Raw genomic sequence first — 19,409 nt, forward strand, 5'->3', positions numbered from 1 at the left:
CGTTAAATCTGCCTGTGATAGAGGCCTAGCTGACACTCACTCACTCTGCTCTTTTCTGCCCTGCCCCCAGACTATGATGGAAACTCTGAATTGCCCCTTCAAGTCCTGTGCTTAAAATGTTCACTGAGCACTTGCTAAATTCTGATACTCTCTTGCACTGGGAACACAGCAATGACCAGGGCAGATGCAGTCTCTGATCTCTCAGATTCCAAGGGATCCATGAACACTTGGGCTCTTCTCACAGGCCTAAAGCACTGACCCAGCATGACATCAGTCCATAAAGCTGTCTGTATCCATTTTATTCCCAGAGTTTCCCATCCAACATTGGAGCAGGAATCTGACTCCCCGGTTCCCCCTCCATGAACTCAGCCCCTTCACTCTTTAAGGTTTTCCTGCCAACCAATCCTGTAAAATGCAACAGTTATTATTCGTGGCTTATCAGTTTCAAACACCCCTCTTTAGATGATATTTTATTGGCGCTTTACCTCTATATTAGATGCCTGTTTGGGACTTTATCATATGCCTTTCACTCCTTCAGACAGCTCCACCTTCTCCGTTTGAAGTTTTGGAAGGTCAAATTTTGTTCTCCTTCAAGAAGGCCAAGTACAAACCCTGGTGTCTCAGGGGGTAGTGTGTCCTCCCCTTCCTACCCTGTCCATTACTCCCTCCCCTCTCTTCTCCTCTCTGCTGGGTAGACCAACTGAGCTCACTTCATCTCCTTTCTTCCAGACTCCACCCAGCTCTTGAGTAAATGAACAAAAATCAAAGAAGGTCATCTCTCAATGGTTTATAAGCCAAGTCACTTTACATGAATGATAATTATTTAAATGCCCATCTCTCATGTTAGACTAAGAATTGTGTTTCCAGGTCTGTAAGGAATTGAATAGTGTCTCTCCCCTACCCCCGACAAAAATTTCCTTCCACATGGAATCTCAGAATGTATCCTTCTTTGGAAATAAAGGCTGTGCAGATATAATTAGTTAAGATGAGACGTCTGGATTAGGTGGACCCTAAATCTAAACACTGGTGTTTTTATTAAGAGGAAGAAGAGAGTGAATCGGACACAGTAACACAGAAGACACACACACACACACACACACACACACACACACACACACACACACACAGGGAAGAATGCCTTGTAAAGACAGAGGCAGAGACTGGAGTGACAGAGCTACAGCCCAGGACCACCAAGGATGGCCAGCAACTGCCAGAAGCTGGGAGAAAGACATCAAACAGATTCTCCCTCAGAGCCTCTAGGAGGAATCAACACTGTCAATGCCTTGATTGTAGACCTCCAGCCTCCAAGAAATATGAGAGAATAAATTTTTGTTGTTTTAAGCCACCTGTTTGTAGTAACTTGTAACAGTAGCCCTAGGAATTGAATACAATATCTGATTCCTAGTATCTAATAATGCTGGTGGGATCCACCATTTATGAGCAGTGTGACTTTGGACAGACCAAAATATCCCCAACGCTAAAACAGGGATGATAATGATGGCTCTCTCCAGAACTACTGTGAGCACCAAATGTGGTGAAGTTATTTTAAAAAATGCTTTATAATCTAAAATGGATACCATAAATATTAGTGATTGGAATTATGCTTATGATTTCAGTTATATTATCAGGAAAGGAGGAGGGAGGGAAGGAGGGAAGTTGAGTGAAAGCAAGGACATGGAGGGGAATAAAGAAGCCAACTAATTTATTAATTCTAAGGTACAACTGTTTCTGTTAATCCCTTGAATCTTTTCATTATTTTAGAAGTTTATGACTTTCTTAATTCCAGATAATTAATTTCAGTTTCAAGACATTTAGAAAGGGAGCCAGCCAAACACTGGATTAGATTTGACTTTTTAGTGTCAAAGAGATAAAAATTAGAAGCCAATGTCTACTGAATAATTTCTAGGTGCTAAAATCCTACTCAGCGTTTTGCCTGCACCATCTCATTTAATTCTCACAGCTCTATAAGGTATGGACCATATATTCCATTACAAATGAGGAAAACAAAGGTTCCAAGGGGCTTCACCATCTGCCCAAACTCACACGGTCAACCCATTCTGTCTGATTTCTGAACCTGTGTGCTGAACCCCAACCCAATCCTACTTTGGTCTCACAACCAGAAAAGCCAGGAAATACACCTGCCCGCTGCCAGGATCATTCCCAGCTGTGACACTTACACAACCCATTTTATGGCCTCCCTGTGAGGATTCATGCCTTTCCCCAAACTCCCAAGTTCAATGGCAGGTGCATCAGTGTCCGCTCACTAATGTGTACTTCAAGGCTGTTATTAACCCGCTGGAATCTGAGCTGCCACCTCCTACTTGGGCAATTTTCCAACCATTTAGTGGCATAATCATCAGAGACAAGGATGTAAACATTTCCTCCCCGAAGCCTGGGAAGAGGGCCAGAGGACTCAACCTTGGTGAATTCCCTGTGGGAAGCTGCTCCTTGAGTAACTGTAGAATTGGGCTTATCCGGTGACAAATTTGGAGAGGCTGAAATGATTTCTTGCCCCCCGGCCGACTTCCCTATTTTATCAATAGAACCTGTATTTAAAGTCGACACAGATTCAGCAATAAAGAGAAGCAAAACACGGTACACATTATAACATGGATGACCTCAAAAACATTATGCTAAATGAAAGAAACCAGACAAAAAAGGCCATGTATTATATAAATCCATTTATATGAAATGCCCAGAAAAGCAAATCTATAGAGACAGTAAGTATATTAGTGGTTGTCTGGGGCTGGGGGTGAAAAATGTAAACCACAAACAGGTACAAGGGATCTTAATGGGTTAATGAAAATGTCCTAAAACTGGATTATGTTGATAGGAGCACAACTTAATATATTTACTAAAAATCTTTGGATCATACACTTAAAAGAAGTAAATTTTATGGTATGCAAATTATTCCTCAATAAATGTGTCTTTGAAAAAAGCCAACTCAGGCTTTCTAAAATTCCTAAGTTGCTTGCTAACTGGAAATTCTAGAAAAAGAGCTCAGATAGCAAGCAATAAATATATATTCCAATATCCAAAAGGGGGTTTCTGATTTGGGAAGCCTTGCTAATATAAAAGAATTTTCTTCCAACTCTGGAAATGGAAAAAGAAGTATCTTCCATTTTACCCCACTGCATGGTTCATCTGCTCCCTGACAATAAGACATTGACTTTTCCTTGGAATTGCATGGGAATCTAGTTGTTTGTAGTTCAAACTCTATCACTAGTTAGGTAAAAACTCTGGATAAGTTATTTTATCCCTCTGGGCCTCATACTCTTCATCTCCAGGAGGAGGTTGGTCTATATTGTTAATTCTAAGATTCCTTCCAGTTCAGACATTGTATTATAATATTCACTACATGCCAGACACCATGCTAGGTAACATCTATGCTCATTTATTCTTCTCAACAACCTGAAGGAGGAAGAATTATTAATCCCATTTTGCTGATGAAGAGACTGAGCCACGTGGTTGCATTTCTTACCCAAGATTACACAACTAGTAAATGGCAAAGCCAAGATTCAAGCTCTAAACCACAATGCTTCCCAATTCCCTTCCAATCTCAACACAGACAATGACACTGTGTCATTAGATCCCCAGAGTAGGGGAGACTAAGAATGCTCTCTTTAAAATTCCATATGCCTGTCACATAGGCAAAAAATACAAATAATGCCTCTGAGAAGATACACACACTGCACTAAATACTATACAATGTTTCATAGGCAAATTAGAATGCAAATGCAACAGTACCCTAGATCAAGAATCCAGAATCTAGGTGTAAAGTTGAAGTCCTACTAAAATGAGTTATCACCTCACACCAGTCAGAATGGCCATCATCAGAAAGTCTATAAATAATAAATGCTGGAGAGGGTGTGGAGAAAAATGAACCCTCCTACACTCTTGGTGGGAATGTAAATTGGTGCGACAACTATGGAGGTTCCTTAAAAAACTAAAAATAGAGTTACCCTATGATCCAGCAATCCCACTCCTGGGCATATATCCAGAGAAAGCTCTAATTCAAAAAAGACACATGCACCCCAATGTTCATAGCAGCACTATTTACAATAGCCAGGACATGGAAGCAACCTAAGTGTCCATCATCGGATGAATGGATAAAGAAGATGTGGTACATATATACAATGGAATATTACTCAGCCATAAAAAGGAGTGAAATAATGCCATTTCCAGCAACACGGATGGACCTAGAGATGAACATACTAAGTGAAGTAAGTCAGACAGAAAAAGACAAATTTCATATGATATTGCTTATATGTGGAATCTAAAAAAAAATGATACGGAGCTTTCCTGGTAGCGCAGTGGTTAGGAATCCTCCTGCCAATGCAGGGGACACGGGTTCGAGCTCTGGTCTTGGAAGATCCCACATGCTGTGGAGCAAATAAGCCTGTGTACCACAACTACTGAGCCTACGCTCTAGAGTCTGTGAGCCACAATTACTGAGCCCACAAGCCACAACTACCAAAGCCCATGCACCTAGAGCCCATGCTCTGCAACAACAGAAGCCACTGCAATGAGAAGCCTGTGCATCGCAACGAAGCATAGCCCCTGCTTGCCACAACTAGAGAGAGCCCACGCACAGCAGCGGAGACATAACACAGCCAAAAATAAATAAAATAAAATTAATTAATTAAAAAAAAAGATACAAATTAACTTATTTACAAAATAGAAAAAGACTCACAGACTGACTTAGAAAACAAACTTATGGTTACCCAAGGGGAAGGGGTGAGGAGGGATAAATTAGGAGTTTGGGATTAAAATATACACACTACTGTATATAAAATAGATATCCAACAAGGACCTACTGTATAGCACAGGTAACTATACTCAATATTTTGTAATAACCTATAAGGGAAAATAATCTGAAAAAAAAAACTATATATGTATATGTATGTGTATGACTGAATGACTTTACACCTGAAACTAACACAACATTGTAAATCAACTATATTTCAATAAATTAAAAAAAATAAAGTTGAAGTCCTATGACTAAATATGCACATGTAAATATGAATATAAACATATGCATGTATGTATGTAATATATATTTATAGGCATGTATAGCTAAAATTTGGGAATATAAGGCAATAAAGAGTTTTACTTTATTTCCTGTAAGGTACAAAAGTTTGTTTGGAGGATACAAATTGGCTGGCAAAATGTAAGAATTTTAAAGCTCTTCAGTTGATTTATTACGGACAGCCAGCAGGATTTTTTCACTCGTAATTGTACTGGAAAGACATGTGGCCTCCTAACTGTAGCTATGAAGTCCAAAAGAGGTATTTCTACCTTGTAAATGCTGAGTCACTCTGGTGCCTTATTTAAGGAAATTTTCTCTAGGGATTTTCTAAGAGCATCACGGTTATCACACTGGTAAGACCTCTCATATGCCAGCCCTGCGCCTGCCATGACCACCGATACAATTGTGACCACTAACCACCATCGTCACAACCACTCCACAACGCTTACCCCACAAACTACTCCAATCCATCCGGTGCCACTGTCTACTTCTGACCAGAGCACCTGCGTTTCTTTGATGAGAAGTGGTTCTTGTTGCCCTCTACCAGTCCCTGGATTTTTCAGGATAAATCCCAGTGGGCTACTGGGCTTTCAGTCACATGCAGGCTCAGTCCTTGAACCAATCAACATAAGCCAGATCAATCAACCCACTAGTAATTTGGATCTGGAAATAGTCAAGGAGGTGGTTAGTTATTATGAGCCATTCCGTGCTGGAAAGGTCCCGTGGATACCGGTGAGGACATGATCCTGTGGCTGGCTCATTTCACAAGGGGGTGTGTCCAGACTGCCTACCTGGCCTTTTTCCTGAGCAATGGGTTCTCTTCATCTTTCAGGAAGTTCAGTGATAAGAGGGGCAGCCAGTATTTCAGGCACAGACTCACTCTAGTCTTGACAATTTAAAGACAATCTACTCAGCTTTTCTGCCAATATCCTCTTTGAAGTTTCCACAAGTTTCCTTCCACTAAAAGTTTCCTCTTTTAGCTTCCTCTGAAGCTAAGGTCAGAATCTTTTGATTTGCTGCCAAATTCTCATATCCCACATTATTTCCTCTACACTAGATCTTCGAACTCTTGAGATCTAACCCTCAAATCGTGAGCCAGGTTTGGCATGATTTGGATTTTACCCTTTCCTAACGTATGACCTTGGACAAGTTAATTATACACCCTTTGAGACTCCCATTTCCTATCAAATGGAGATCCAACAGGGCTACTGAGAGGAGTAAATAAGAGAATGTGTGTAACGCCCCCCAAGTTCATAATGCATACTCAGTAAAAGCCTGTGTCCCTCTTTCTCTGCTCTTTGGATTATACAGAGTCTGAGAACAAGTAGTGAGTACTCTCTGGTGTGTTTTCCCTCAATTCCTTATGATAGTCTAAAGAAGAAACAGATAAGTAATAGCAAAAGCATACTTGTTGAAGGAATATATAGCACAGTGCCATGCAATGCAGCAAACTTAGCCTCTGTGAACCCAAAAGGACAATCTTAATTAAACTCCCAAGACACAAAGCAGCCATGTTGAAAGCTTTTATAAAGACATTTAGCATCCGTGTCCGTTACCTGATTGTCATAGTGCAGCTGTCACTCGTATTATATACTATGGGGCAAGGGGCACGTCTAGAGCAGTAAAATAATTTTTACACTGTTCACAACTGTGGCCTGGTTCCCTGAATCTTCCAGAGATGCTATGGATTGCCTAGTATGTTTTAGTTAATTCTGGGGGGGGGGGCTTAAGTTAGCATATATGGATTTATGGTGCTTGCAGTTAAGAAACCTGATCGATACAGGAAATAAGACCTCAGAGAAAAGGGAAAATACAGCCTCAGGGAAATGATGATTTGTGAATCAGACAGCTCATGATACGCAGTGCAGAAATCAAAGTTATCTCCTGTGGTCACTTGGAATGATATGTCCACTGAAGGCAAGGCTTAGGCAGAACCCTCTGGCCTCTATTTTTTTTTAAATGAAGAACTTCAGAAATTCCAGGTTTGTAGAATTGAGGGGTATGCTCCTAACAGTATTGGACAACTTAAAGAAATAGCATGACAAGTGCAAAATACTAAATTCTTGGCTTAAGTCACAGGCCAAATAAATCAGGAACTCTCTATGGATGTACTAAAATAATTTCTTATCTCTTATAGCTGCAGGGTTAAGATAGCTGAAAAATCACTCAGGGTTTGATCCTGCAGGTTAGTGAAAAATGTCAGATGAATTCATCAGGTCTCTTTAGGGAACTTAAAATAGTAAGAAGGAAACAAATATAGAGAATTTGGGATAGGGGAATATGGGAAGATATAGATGGAAAAATACCCTGACACTCCACACCTACCATGACTCCCCTGGCAGGAGACCTTTTCCCCTGCCATTTCAGTGGTTTTTTCCTTGCTTGAAGACCCTGTAATGACCCAGGTTGTAGCATCTGTCTTACAGAAGTGATGCAATTCTCATCAGGCTCTACTCAAATGCCCCATAAGAGCGCCAAACAACTAGGATGACTCAGAGATATGACAAAAATCAGACCCTGGAGGAAAGGTTTATTCAAAGAAACTTCTAGAATATTGATAATTTTAAATCTGGAGAACATGTATAAGAAGAGGTTCTGAGGACACTAGAGAAAGGATTAGAAAGTTGATTTGAAATGGGGTGAATGCATCAATATTGGTGCAGTTATCAGACACTGGATTCAATGTGTTGGCATAAACAACCGGGAGTGCCTCTAATTATTTGCTCAGTTGGTTGACCAAAACCTGGATTCAGTAGTAGCCCAGGGTAAATGAAGTTGAGATGCCATAAATTCCTTAACATACAATATACAAAAAGAATGCAGAATCAGAGAGATAGAAATGTTGGAGTGAATTTATTCTGTGTAAGCCACTCATCTCTTACATTCCCTAAGAGGGAATGCCATATTTCCTATATGCTGGGAAAAGTCATCACAATTAATGTTGGTGTCCTTATTTCAGAGGAAATGCTAGCACCTAACATAGGAGCACCTCAATATATAAGGCAAATGCTAACAGCCATAAAAGGGGAAATTGACAGTAACACAGTAATAATGGGAGACTTTAACACCCCACTTACACCAATGGGCAGATCATCCAGACAGAAAATTAATAAGGAAACACAAGCCTTAAATGAGGCAGTAGACCAAATAGACTTAATTGACATTTTTAGGACATTCCATCCGAAAGCAGCAGAATACACTTTCTTCTTAAGGGCACTTGGAACATTCTCCGGGATAGATGACATCTTGGGTTACAAATTAAGCCTTGGTAAATTTAAGAAGATTGAAATCATATCAAGCATCTTTTCCAACTACAACGCTATGAGATTGGAAATCAATTACAGGAAAAAAAAAAACCTAAGAAAACACAGAGGAAATGCTAGGATCCCTGTGTGGCGATGGCCAAGTACCATCACTTTTCTTCTAAAGGCAAGATAGGTTGGATAATGTAATGGGTGGCAGAACCTGAGAAGTAACCATAGGTTCCATAGGTGATTTCCCATGGAAAAGACAGAAGGTGTACCACGCTTCACTATTTTTCAGAGTTATGTCAGCTATCCGGTTCTGGCCACACTTTAGTTTATGGGGGTCCTGGTCATCTTTCCATCCCTACAGGACATCAGGTTTGTCCAATAAAATGATAAGTTCATGCTGAGACATGCTAAGTAAACTGGAGTTAACAGTTCCTAAGTGACTTGGTACAATACCTACATGCCAGCAGGTAGGAGATGATTCAATAAAAATACAGTGGCCTGACATTTCAGCAGACTCTCTGGGGGAATGACCTGGTTGATGTCAAGAAATACACCCTAAAGAGAAAGACAAGTAACTCCCTGCCCACTCTACAATTGTAATACGTCTATCTGTATTATGATGGCAAAATTTAACACACCTGGACATGTTGTTCTGACCCATGTACCAGATGATAAAAAAGTTGACAACTTCGTGCTCTGGAACAGTGATTTTCAAACTTTAGCACACATCAGAATCACCTGGAGAGTTTGCTTAAACAGATTTCTGGTTTAAAATTTTCTGATGCTCCCGACTCATAGGGTTTCTGTTTCAGTAGGTCTGGAGTGTGGCTCAAAAATTTGCATTTCTGAAAGTTTTCATGTGATATTGACACTGCTGGTCCAGGGATCAGAGTTTGGGAACCAATGTTATAAAAGAAAAAAAGGTTCTTCAGTTTGTTCAGTCTCTAATGTAAGTATCTTTGCTACTTCTGATATAAGATAGGGGTCCCCAACCCCTGGGTCACGGATATGTACTGGTCCATGACCTGTTAGAAACCAGGCCGCACAGCAGGAGGTGAGTGGCAGGCGAGCAGGCAAAGTTTCATCTGTATTTACAGCCACTCCCCATGGCTCACATTACCACCTGAGCTCCACCTTCTGTTAGATCAGCGGAGGCAGTAGACTCTCATAAGAGCGTGAACCCTACTGTGAACTGTATATGCGAGAGATCTAGGTTGCAGTCTCCTTATGAGAATCTAATGCCTGATGATCTGAGTTGGAGCTGAGGTGGTGAGGCTAATGCTGGGAGCGGCTGCAAACACAGATTATCATTAGCAGAGAGGTCTGACCGCACAGAGACCATAATAAATCAATTGCTTGCGGACTTACATCAAAACCCTATCAGTGAGTGGCTAGTGAAAACAAGCTCAGGGCTCCCACTGATTCTGCATTATGGTGAGCTGTATAATTATTTCATTATATATTACAATGTAATAATAATAGGAATAAAGTGCACAATAAATGTAATGCACTTGAGTCATCCCGAAATCATCCCCCACCCTGTCCGTGGAGAAATTGTCTTCCATGAAACTGGCCCCTGGTGCCAAAAAGGTTGGGGACTGCTGATCTAACAGATCCAGTGATATTTTTTAAAAAAATTGTGACAAGTTAGAATGCTGTATATAACCTGTTGCAAGCCACAAATGGAGGATCAAAAAGGTGGTTCCTAGAGTTTGGAGGTAAAACCATGTCTTCTTCAGCATTTACCATAGTTCTGCCATAGAAAGACAGCTCTTGGACCATGGTAATAACTGTGTACTTGACCAAAATAAACAAGGCCAGACAAGTTAAGTAACTTCATTTAAGTTAATAAGGAATAGAGTCAGGGCTTGATACCAAGCCTATACCCTCATCAGTACCATCCCTTGCCCCCGCTAGGATTTTGCTGGGGCAAAATGCTGGGGTTGGCTTATAATTATGGTTGTGGTAAGATAACTGGTTCATATAGATATATTTGACCGTAAAAAATCTTTTAAACTTTGAATAATTGCAAAGGGTTTATATCCTTGAAGCCAGATAAGAGTTTTAGCTCAGGCTCATGTTTGGGCTTTACTTTCCTTACCTGTAAAATAAAAAGTCAAATTTAATAATTGCACATGTCCTAGCTCTAAATTTTTGTGAGTATACTTCTCAGGTCTTTCATATAGTCTATACCCTCACCCAATCAAAAAAATCTTATATTCCCTATCAATATTGGCAATATTTCTACATGTTATGAAAGCACTTTACATTTCATTCTTGCTGTGCCGTATTCAATAAGAGTGACAAACTATAAAATGAAAAAACAAAAGGAGGCTATTTTTCCTGTAGTTTTCAACTGCATTAATTACCTTTCTCTAAAAGCTCCAGTGAGGTTTTCTGTATTTGAATTTAAGATAAGTTATACTTCTTTTCCCATAGACTTCATATTTTAGTGCACTAAATCCATTACATTCCCTAGACTGCCACAAAAGACCTTCCCCACAAAATGAGCTAAACTTAATGCAACAATGACGCATTCTATTGAATGGGCTGTAAATAGTTCCGAAGTACTAACAAGAGCCTCAGATGTCTTGACTCAATAAGACTCAAGACAAATTCAGATGGTGACATTTTCCTCTGTAATTCTTTTATTTCTGTACCCATTTAAGTGATTTCCAGAGCCTGCTAAATGTCATCTAAGTAAGCTTGAGAGACTATTTTGAAGGGATTTTTTAAAATGCAATTATACCTCTATTTGACAACACCATCTGCTGCCAGCATCTCACTTTGTTGGCTTCTGGTTCTGTTAACTCCTTCGTCACTGCAGTTATCTGAGTACTGACACCTCTTTTCAACACAAACCAATGCAACTGTCAAATAGTTAGGGACATATATGCCCTTAGAGGGGTCAACATTATCATGGAGCTCCATAATACCAACTAATAGAAAGCCTAGTATTTCTGCATCTAGTATAAGAAGATGCTAAATTAGATACCTGTTATTTAGTAATTGTGACATGATTTTACTTCTGCATTATCTCGGGAGGTTGACATATTAGTTTAAGCAGGCCTAAGTGAAATACTATTCATCTCTGCAAGAGAACTACTAATAAACATTTCTCTCACTTGCGTCTCTGATATTAAGTATAGCAGACTACCAGTGTCACCATCACAATGAAGAGAGTAAATTCTCACTTCACAAAGGAGAAATGGTACCCAAAGTTCTGTTTGCCTCAAATATCTCCCCAGGACAAGGGATTTCTGAGTCTTCATCCAATCATAGGGGAGGTGCTAGGGCTTAAAAATCAGAATGTTAAATAGCACAGACCTGTGCTGGAGGCATTGTCTCTTAAGTAGTCCTTATTAACAACTTCACATTCTTTAAGTAAAAATATTTGTGAAATACCATAATTCCTCATGGACAGTTTCAGGAATGAAGATTATCTTTTAAAGAAAGTTTGAGATTATATACTGTGAGATGAATATTGAGACAACATGACTTTGGGATTTAGTAGCAGGCTTAATTCCACAAGAAACTAACTCACATGCTTTGAAAAGCTGTAGGTAGAAGTATGGCTTCACCAAGGGAGTTTAAGCTGCTCTAAAACGGATCTCAGCCCCTAAGGCGCCTTAACTTGTTGTATATAACCAAGTAACTGCCTTGGCACAAATGATGGGCCAAGTCTACATCACTGAGAAGATCACATATCACTTATTTAAACAAAAGAAACACAATAGAAGTATCCTAAGAGATGAGAGAACTCTGAAAAATAGCTTAATTATTGGAAATTTGGAAAGTACTACTAAGGGCTCTCAAATTATGTAGAAAGAGACATCAACAACTAGGACTCTGTAATATTAGAAAAATTCATCCTCACAAAGCTGGTGAAAGCTCCAAATTATCCAGTGGGACCTCACTGGTGAGTCAGACACAAACAGGGGCCCCCCAGATAGAAAACACTGACATTCCTTCTTCAGGATTACACAGCAATGACTTACGCTGGCCATTTAAGGTCTAAGAAGGAGCAGAGAGAACTGAAAAAGTCCTGAAGTGCCCAAAGCAAACGTTTGCATTTTCTTCAGGTCTCCAAAAGACTTCAGCTGACTGGGTATTCTCACTCATGCTGTTTTTAAAAAACAGAAACAAAAATAAAACTCTCTTCTTGTCTTCTTTCAACATGGCTAAACCTCTAGCCTATATTCTGTCTGAACCAATAGAGGATCATGGCCACCTAATTTTCTCTCACCGAAAGCTTACCTAAAAGTATAACCCAATAAGATGTGACCTCGAGGTATAATCAGCCTGTCTCTCTCTGTCTCTCTGTCTCCCTCATAGTCACTGGGAGTCTCCTCCAACAGCATGAAGTGAATAAGGGCCTTGGAGCCAGTCAGTTTAAATCCAACTCACGGCATATGATTGATTGCATGACCTTATTTTTTTTAGCCTATGTTCTCAACTGTAATATTCAAGAGGGGCACCAAATCTATGAGCCTTGATTATACTTTGTTTACTAAAAAAAAATCTGAAACTTTTTTTGGGGGGGTGACAATTGGAGAATTTGAATTTGGACTGGATGTTAGATGGTGCTGAGACATTATTGTTAATTTCCTTAAGGTACAATAATGGTAATATAACTAGTTGGGGTAATGTCCCTATATTTAGGACATGTATCAGACATATTTAGAGATAAAGTATCATAATGTCTGTAATATATTTTTAAATGATTCAACAAAAGAATAATGGTAGGTGGGTGGGGAAGAGGGAGAGATGGAGGAAATGGAGGAGAAGAGAGAGAAAAACAAAATGTTAATTATTGATGTTAACAATTGTTAAAACTACTCTAGTGGGGTACACAAGGTAACAATTATGAAAACTGCATTAATCCTTCCCAAGAAGTATCATGTCTTCAAGATTATGTTCTACGCCATAGGCTAGGAACCTACCACCCACATTCTGCACACCACACACTACTGACATTGTACTCCAAATGTGTAACCTATAGAAAGATATGTATTTACTGCTATGAGTCCAGACCAGGGCATGCTGAGACTTCATAGGCAAAAATGTTATATGTGGACTTGATCTCCTTATAGAGATCTAAATTTATTTGTTAAAATAGTGTAGAACTTCATCTTTTCTAACAACTTCTGGATGTTCAGTCTATTCAACATAGCCTAATACACAACTTATTAAAAAAATTTTAATAGCTATAATTTACACCTAAATAGATTCCTTTAAAATGTATAATCTGTTTCAGAAAAGGGAGGGAACTTAGAGGATGACAGGGATTTGTATATAGTATATCCCCCTTAGATATATCACAATATGTTCAGTTTCAATAATACAATATAGGTATTTCAGCATTTCATGAATAATGCATTCTTTGACCTTTTAGACTACTACATAATTGCATATCTAGAAGACATTTTGATGTATCCTGAGACCCTGAACAAAATATTGCTCATCTTTGCTTGGTATTGGCCTGTCCCCAAGAATGATGACTCTACAGCTAGCTTGAGAGATGTGTATTTGATCTAATGCAGATAGAATAGTGAGACACTTCAGCTTCTTTCAAGATTTCTAGATGAATTCACAAAATGTCAACACCATCTTCAGTTGACATCCCTCTCTTCCCCTCTTAGGGACATTCAATCCTTCCTGAGATTTTTCAGGACATAACTATTGCTTTACTGTATATTTTTCCAACTTCACCACAATTGTAACTAACTTGTATAAAACCAAGCACATATTGATCTAAAGAATAAGGTCTTCAAACACCTTAAATGCCAATTTATGACAGCCCCACTTGTAATTTTCTATATATACAGTTATACTTTACCATGTATATTTATACTACACCGTCTATACTTCTATAGAGTGGGGATCATGTCACCCCAACCCCAGACAAAGAATCTTAACCACCATGGTCCAGTGGTATTCTGGTAAACTAGTACCAATCAAAACAAAACAAAAAATATGCTTATATTTATAGGTAGTATTTGTCAATTTTGTGGTGCACATACTTTCCATTACCAACTGTTTAATCACCAGAAGGCAAAATTCCTGAATATTTAACAATTGCCTTTCCCAGGGTGATACAAGACAGGTCTAGTAACCAACTAGTCCTGACCTTACTGCTCATATGATTTTCATCAATACACAATCAAACCATAAAATTTAGAATGTTATCATTAAATATCAAAACTATATTTTATATATGTCTATAACACCCAGGTAGACTCAGGCACCTCAATCTATATTCATTCAATCCTTTGTTCATTCTGTCACTTAACAAATATTTACTGAGTCTTTGGATGCCAATATAATTAGCATTAGTAACCAAAACAGAATCTCTGTGTATCATAAGAAAATCTGTGATAGATAAAGGATTTTTTTTCCTTTTCCCTGAGAAGTTCCATATGTGAAAGTTAAATACTTAAGTAGCCTCAGACTCAGTTTTACCATATGTAAAATTAAATATGTTAGGACTAATTACAGAAAGATAAAATGAACTAGAAGAGTATATATCTTCAAAATATGGCCACAGTATACCCCATGCCACATGCTGGTCTATAGTGTGATCATTCCACTCAAGATCACATCATCAATATGTAAGGCCTTTGTCCCCTCCTCTTGTTTCTGAGCAGAGTTGAGAGCTGCTTAAGCCAATAGAATATGGTGGAAGTGACACGGTACAGTAGCCTCTGCTTGGGTTTTTATTACTTCACTTTTCTTCATATTCATCATCATAGCTGTTTGACCATAAAATAGACTTAATGGTTATACTGATAAGTAGCCAAAAGATATAAAAATCCTTTCTATGAGACTTCCAGTAAGTAGCTGTTAAGTATTGAAATGACTTCACTTTTAAGGGAATATTTGCCACCTGACCCTAAAAGATTATAGACTAGTTTGAGAGTGCTTGTCCTTTGAGGTCTAGAGCATCATGGGACAAGATGGCACATGCCGTGTTAACCATCATAGCCCTAGGGTTTAGCATTATTCCTGGCATTTAGTAAGCACTTAGGAAATATTTTTGGTGAATAAACAAGTGAGAACATAGACCCAGGAAGTAGATTCCAATAGTATAGACCTACACTGCCCAAGATAAGAATAATGCTTTGTTTCATTATAACTCACTTTGTAGGAGCTCTCCTTGGTGCTGAAAACTACATCTTGCCGGCAGTACTGATAATTATCGTTATCAGTAGGGGCTTAGGGGTACATGGGAGAGATCCCTGCCTCCAAACACGAGTGGAAGTGTAGAATTCTTATTGTAGGGAGGTTTTGCGCCGTTGTCAATCCAACCACCTAATGCAATTGTGGATGCGTAAGGGAGGGAACCTGACTAAACAATGAGACTTTTCTCCTCACCCAGAGACAAAGAGAGGCTAGAAACTGGGTAAAAGCAGTATAATCTTCAAGCAAGAAAGACCAACATCCAGAAACAGAATATTTCATTTCTATTTTACACACCATTGACTAGAAGACCATTATGTGTGCCTAAATTTGAATGTTATGGTTACCCTTTCCTTTCTTCAACAAAAGTACTATGATGTCATACTCAGGACCTTGAATAACATGCATCTAGCATTAAGGTATTTTCCTTATATTCTTTGGTAATATGTCTTCAATCATAAAAGGAGAAAAATCTCTGATCCCTCACAAAAGAGTCATGACCATATTTAGCCAACACAATTCTTCTGCTTGAAATATAAAAAAGTTCCTGCTGTTCTTGTTTAATACAAAATAATTCAAAGAAAAAAGAAATAATAACATATCTTTTATGGGGACTTGATTTTTTCTACTTACATAATTTAAATCACCCTAAGCTACCATCATATCCTAGGACTTACACCTCCATCTCCAAGCTTATGACTCCAACAACTTTACCACAAGTCTTCCAAAATTGCAAATTATGGGCTGAGCTTTTTCATACTCTGAAAGTATCTTAGAATTTCAAGCACTGAGATTGTAAGGACTGTATGAAACACTAGAAACTCTAGTAAAGGAGGAGAACAGATATCAAAGGAAAAACAACATAGACTCTAAGAAATAAAGCCATTAAGGACACCAACAAGAATAGAAAAAGCAACCACTCAATGTTAACACACACTATGTGCAGGCTTTTGCCCAGGACTCTGTATACATTACTGCATGTATCCTCACAACAAGTCTACAAAGTAATCTTATCATACCTATCTTCAAATAAGGAAACTGAGCAATAGAGAAATCAAATAATGTGGCCCTTTTCTACTTATCTAGTGAAAAGGGGACTAAGTTTTAGAACCAGGCACTCTGATTCTAAATTCTGTGCCTTTCACCAGTAAGCCTTGCTATGATAAATCAATACGAAATTCAAATTTCCAAGATAGACAGCCAACAGTTTTCTATCACTTTTTCCTTTTTGATTTATCCAAGTAGAATTTAATTCCAAAATTAATGTTTCTTGTTTCACACATCTTATCTATTTCTCTAGGAAAACTAATTGGTTTGAAAGCAGGTCAGGATTGTCCTGTATCCACATTAGTGCCTGGAACCATACGTATACGGCCCCTGATGTGTGCTCAAATATTGATTCAATTAAATTCTTAACCGGCTTTGAGTCCAAGCATTTTTTCATTCTAATTTTTAGAACAAGGATTCACTCAGAATTTTAAATTTAACATTTCAGATCTGGGGAAGACCTGAGAGAATAGCCAGTTACAGAAAGAAGACATGACTTGCTCAAGGTCACAGAGCCAGTTACTGTCAGAGCTAGGAAAATCAGTGGGGGAATCAGGCCACTTTGGTAGGAGGTGAACAACAATTTCTCCTCCTGCAGATAGTGAGAGGAGGGTTGGGAGAGCATCAGGGCAAAGAAGTAAGCAAGAAAATAAGTGGTTACAACTGGGAGCAATTGAGGAGAGACGAAATGGGGACCCGGAGGGAATGTCTGATAGTTGGTATGTCCCTGTCATGGAAGCAGTAAAGTAGCACAAGGAAATGACAAGCTAATGGGAGCCCTGGTGGGAGGCAGCTGGCACACGTTTTTCCTGAACTGTAGCTTCAATGATCATTGCCATTCTTGTCAGAATGGTCTAGTGTATTCAGAAAGCAGCAGTCCTCAGATTTCTAGTGGGGGAAGAGGTATGTCCTAAGTTGAACTGATACAGATGGCTGAGAGAGAAACCTTGGAGGGTCAGAATAGAAGATTTCCACATGGATTCAGCAGCAGGGGCTGGGGGGAGGGAACTACTGTGTGGATGTCACAGATAAGCAGATACCAACTTACCACAGATAAGAATGTTCTAGCAACTACAATATCCATCACCAGAAAGGACTGCCTTAAAGAAGAGCAGAATAACCCCCAGCCACTTGGAGCGTTCAAGCAGAGGCTAGATGTCAGGGATGGGCTGAAACAAATTTAAATATCAAATTTAAATTTAGGCTTATTTTAACTTTTATATTCTTTACAAATCCACAGATTCTAATATTTTAAATTCGCTTATAATTCACAGTGTATCCCAAAGTTATCCAGGGGAATGCCACCCTACTCTCTTGAATTTAAGGCAAAGTTCTGCTCTAGAATCACCTGAGACCATAGACTAGAAATAATAACTTATCTCACATTTGTATATAGCAGTTTAACAGTTTATGAAGCACTTTCATTTCTAGGACTTTATATGACTCCACACATACACACAGAGAGAACCCTAAGGAAAGTAAAGCAAAGGCAGTACTGTCATTTCCCATTAGGTCCAAGGAAATGGGGATCATTCAATTACCTAATGGGTTATTAAATTTCCACTACATGGTAGGCACCTTTCTAGGCACTGGGGATACAGAGGTGGAAAAACAGTCCTAGACTCTATCTCATGAAGCTCACATTTTTAAGAGAGATACAGGCAATGAAAAGTAAATCAATATATATTATATCCTGAAGTGATAAATGCTATAGATAGCAATGATTTAGGGTAAGTGTAGGTGAAGATTAAGGGTATGAGAGGTGCTACCTTATAAAGGGCTGTGAGGGAAGACCCGAGACTTTTAGGAGATGATGGAGCAAAACTTGAGGCTGCCTTAAAAAAAAAAAAAAAAAAAAAAGAGCATTATAGGTCCTGAAATACGGGCATTTAGGGCATTTTCAAAGAATAGAAAAGAAGTGAGTATGGCTGGACTGAAGTGAACAAAGCAGGGAAAGGTAGGAGACTAGATCAGATTGTGCAAGGCACTGCAGATCATTTAATAAACTTTGGCTTTTGCTCTCGGTAAGGCAAAAGCCATTGAATGTTCTGAGCATAGAAGCACATAACCTAACAGTTTAAAGAGATAACTCAGATTTCTATGCAGATTAGAGGCTGGGGAATGAACAAGGATAGGAAAAGTGTGAACTGCTAAAAGGCTATTGCAAAAACTCAGGCAAGAAGAATGATGTTTTGGAAAAGGCCAGTAGTGGTACAGATGGTAGGAAGTGATTGGATTTAGGATTTATTTTGAAGGTAGAATACTGGAATGAACGCTGGATGAATGAACATTATAATACAAGTCTTTCCATTTTAATCTAAATGGCATAATGCAATCATTGACTTTGGGCAAGTCATTTAACTCGGCGTCACCTTCATCAGTTTAAAATCGAGACGCTCTTAACACTTGCAAACTCAGCACAGTACTCTTTCCAGTTTAACACTTTTAAGTGCTAGCTCTGGAGCCTCTTCTTGTATAGTACATGGATGAGGGCACTGGCGATATTTTGCTACACAAGACCTGCTTCTTAGACATGTACAAATCCCTGCCTGTTTAGAAAGATGGTAACGCCTCCCACCGTGGTACATATATGCAGTTAGTCACACAACTACACACAGAGCTCCCTACACGTTCTTGGCATTGAGGTTGCCTGCTTTTGTCTAAATGTGTATCTGTAATCCTCACAGGATCCCTGGGAGGTAAATTGGCTCATGGAGAGACCGAGGCAATGAGACGTAAAAGGCTGGCCTTCAGTCACTGAAATCTCAGTGGGATATGGTTTTGGTCTCATGTTCAGTACTATCCTTTCTTAGTCATTGAGCAGTGCTTTTCCTAAAATGCTCCAAACAAATATTCATGGAGAGAGCCAGATGGATTCTGAAAACTGACGTTTTGGAGGT

This window comes from Balaenoptera acutorostrata, chromosome 13, assembly GCF_949987535.1.
Source record: "Balaenoptera acutorostrata chromosome 13, mBalAcu1.1, whole genome shotgun sequence".
NCBI lineage: Eukaryota > Metazoa > Chordata > Mammalia > Artiodactyla > Balaenopteridae > Balaenoptera > Balaenoptera acutorostrata.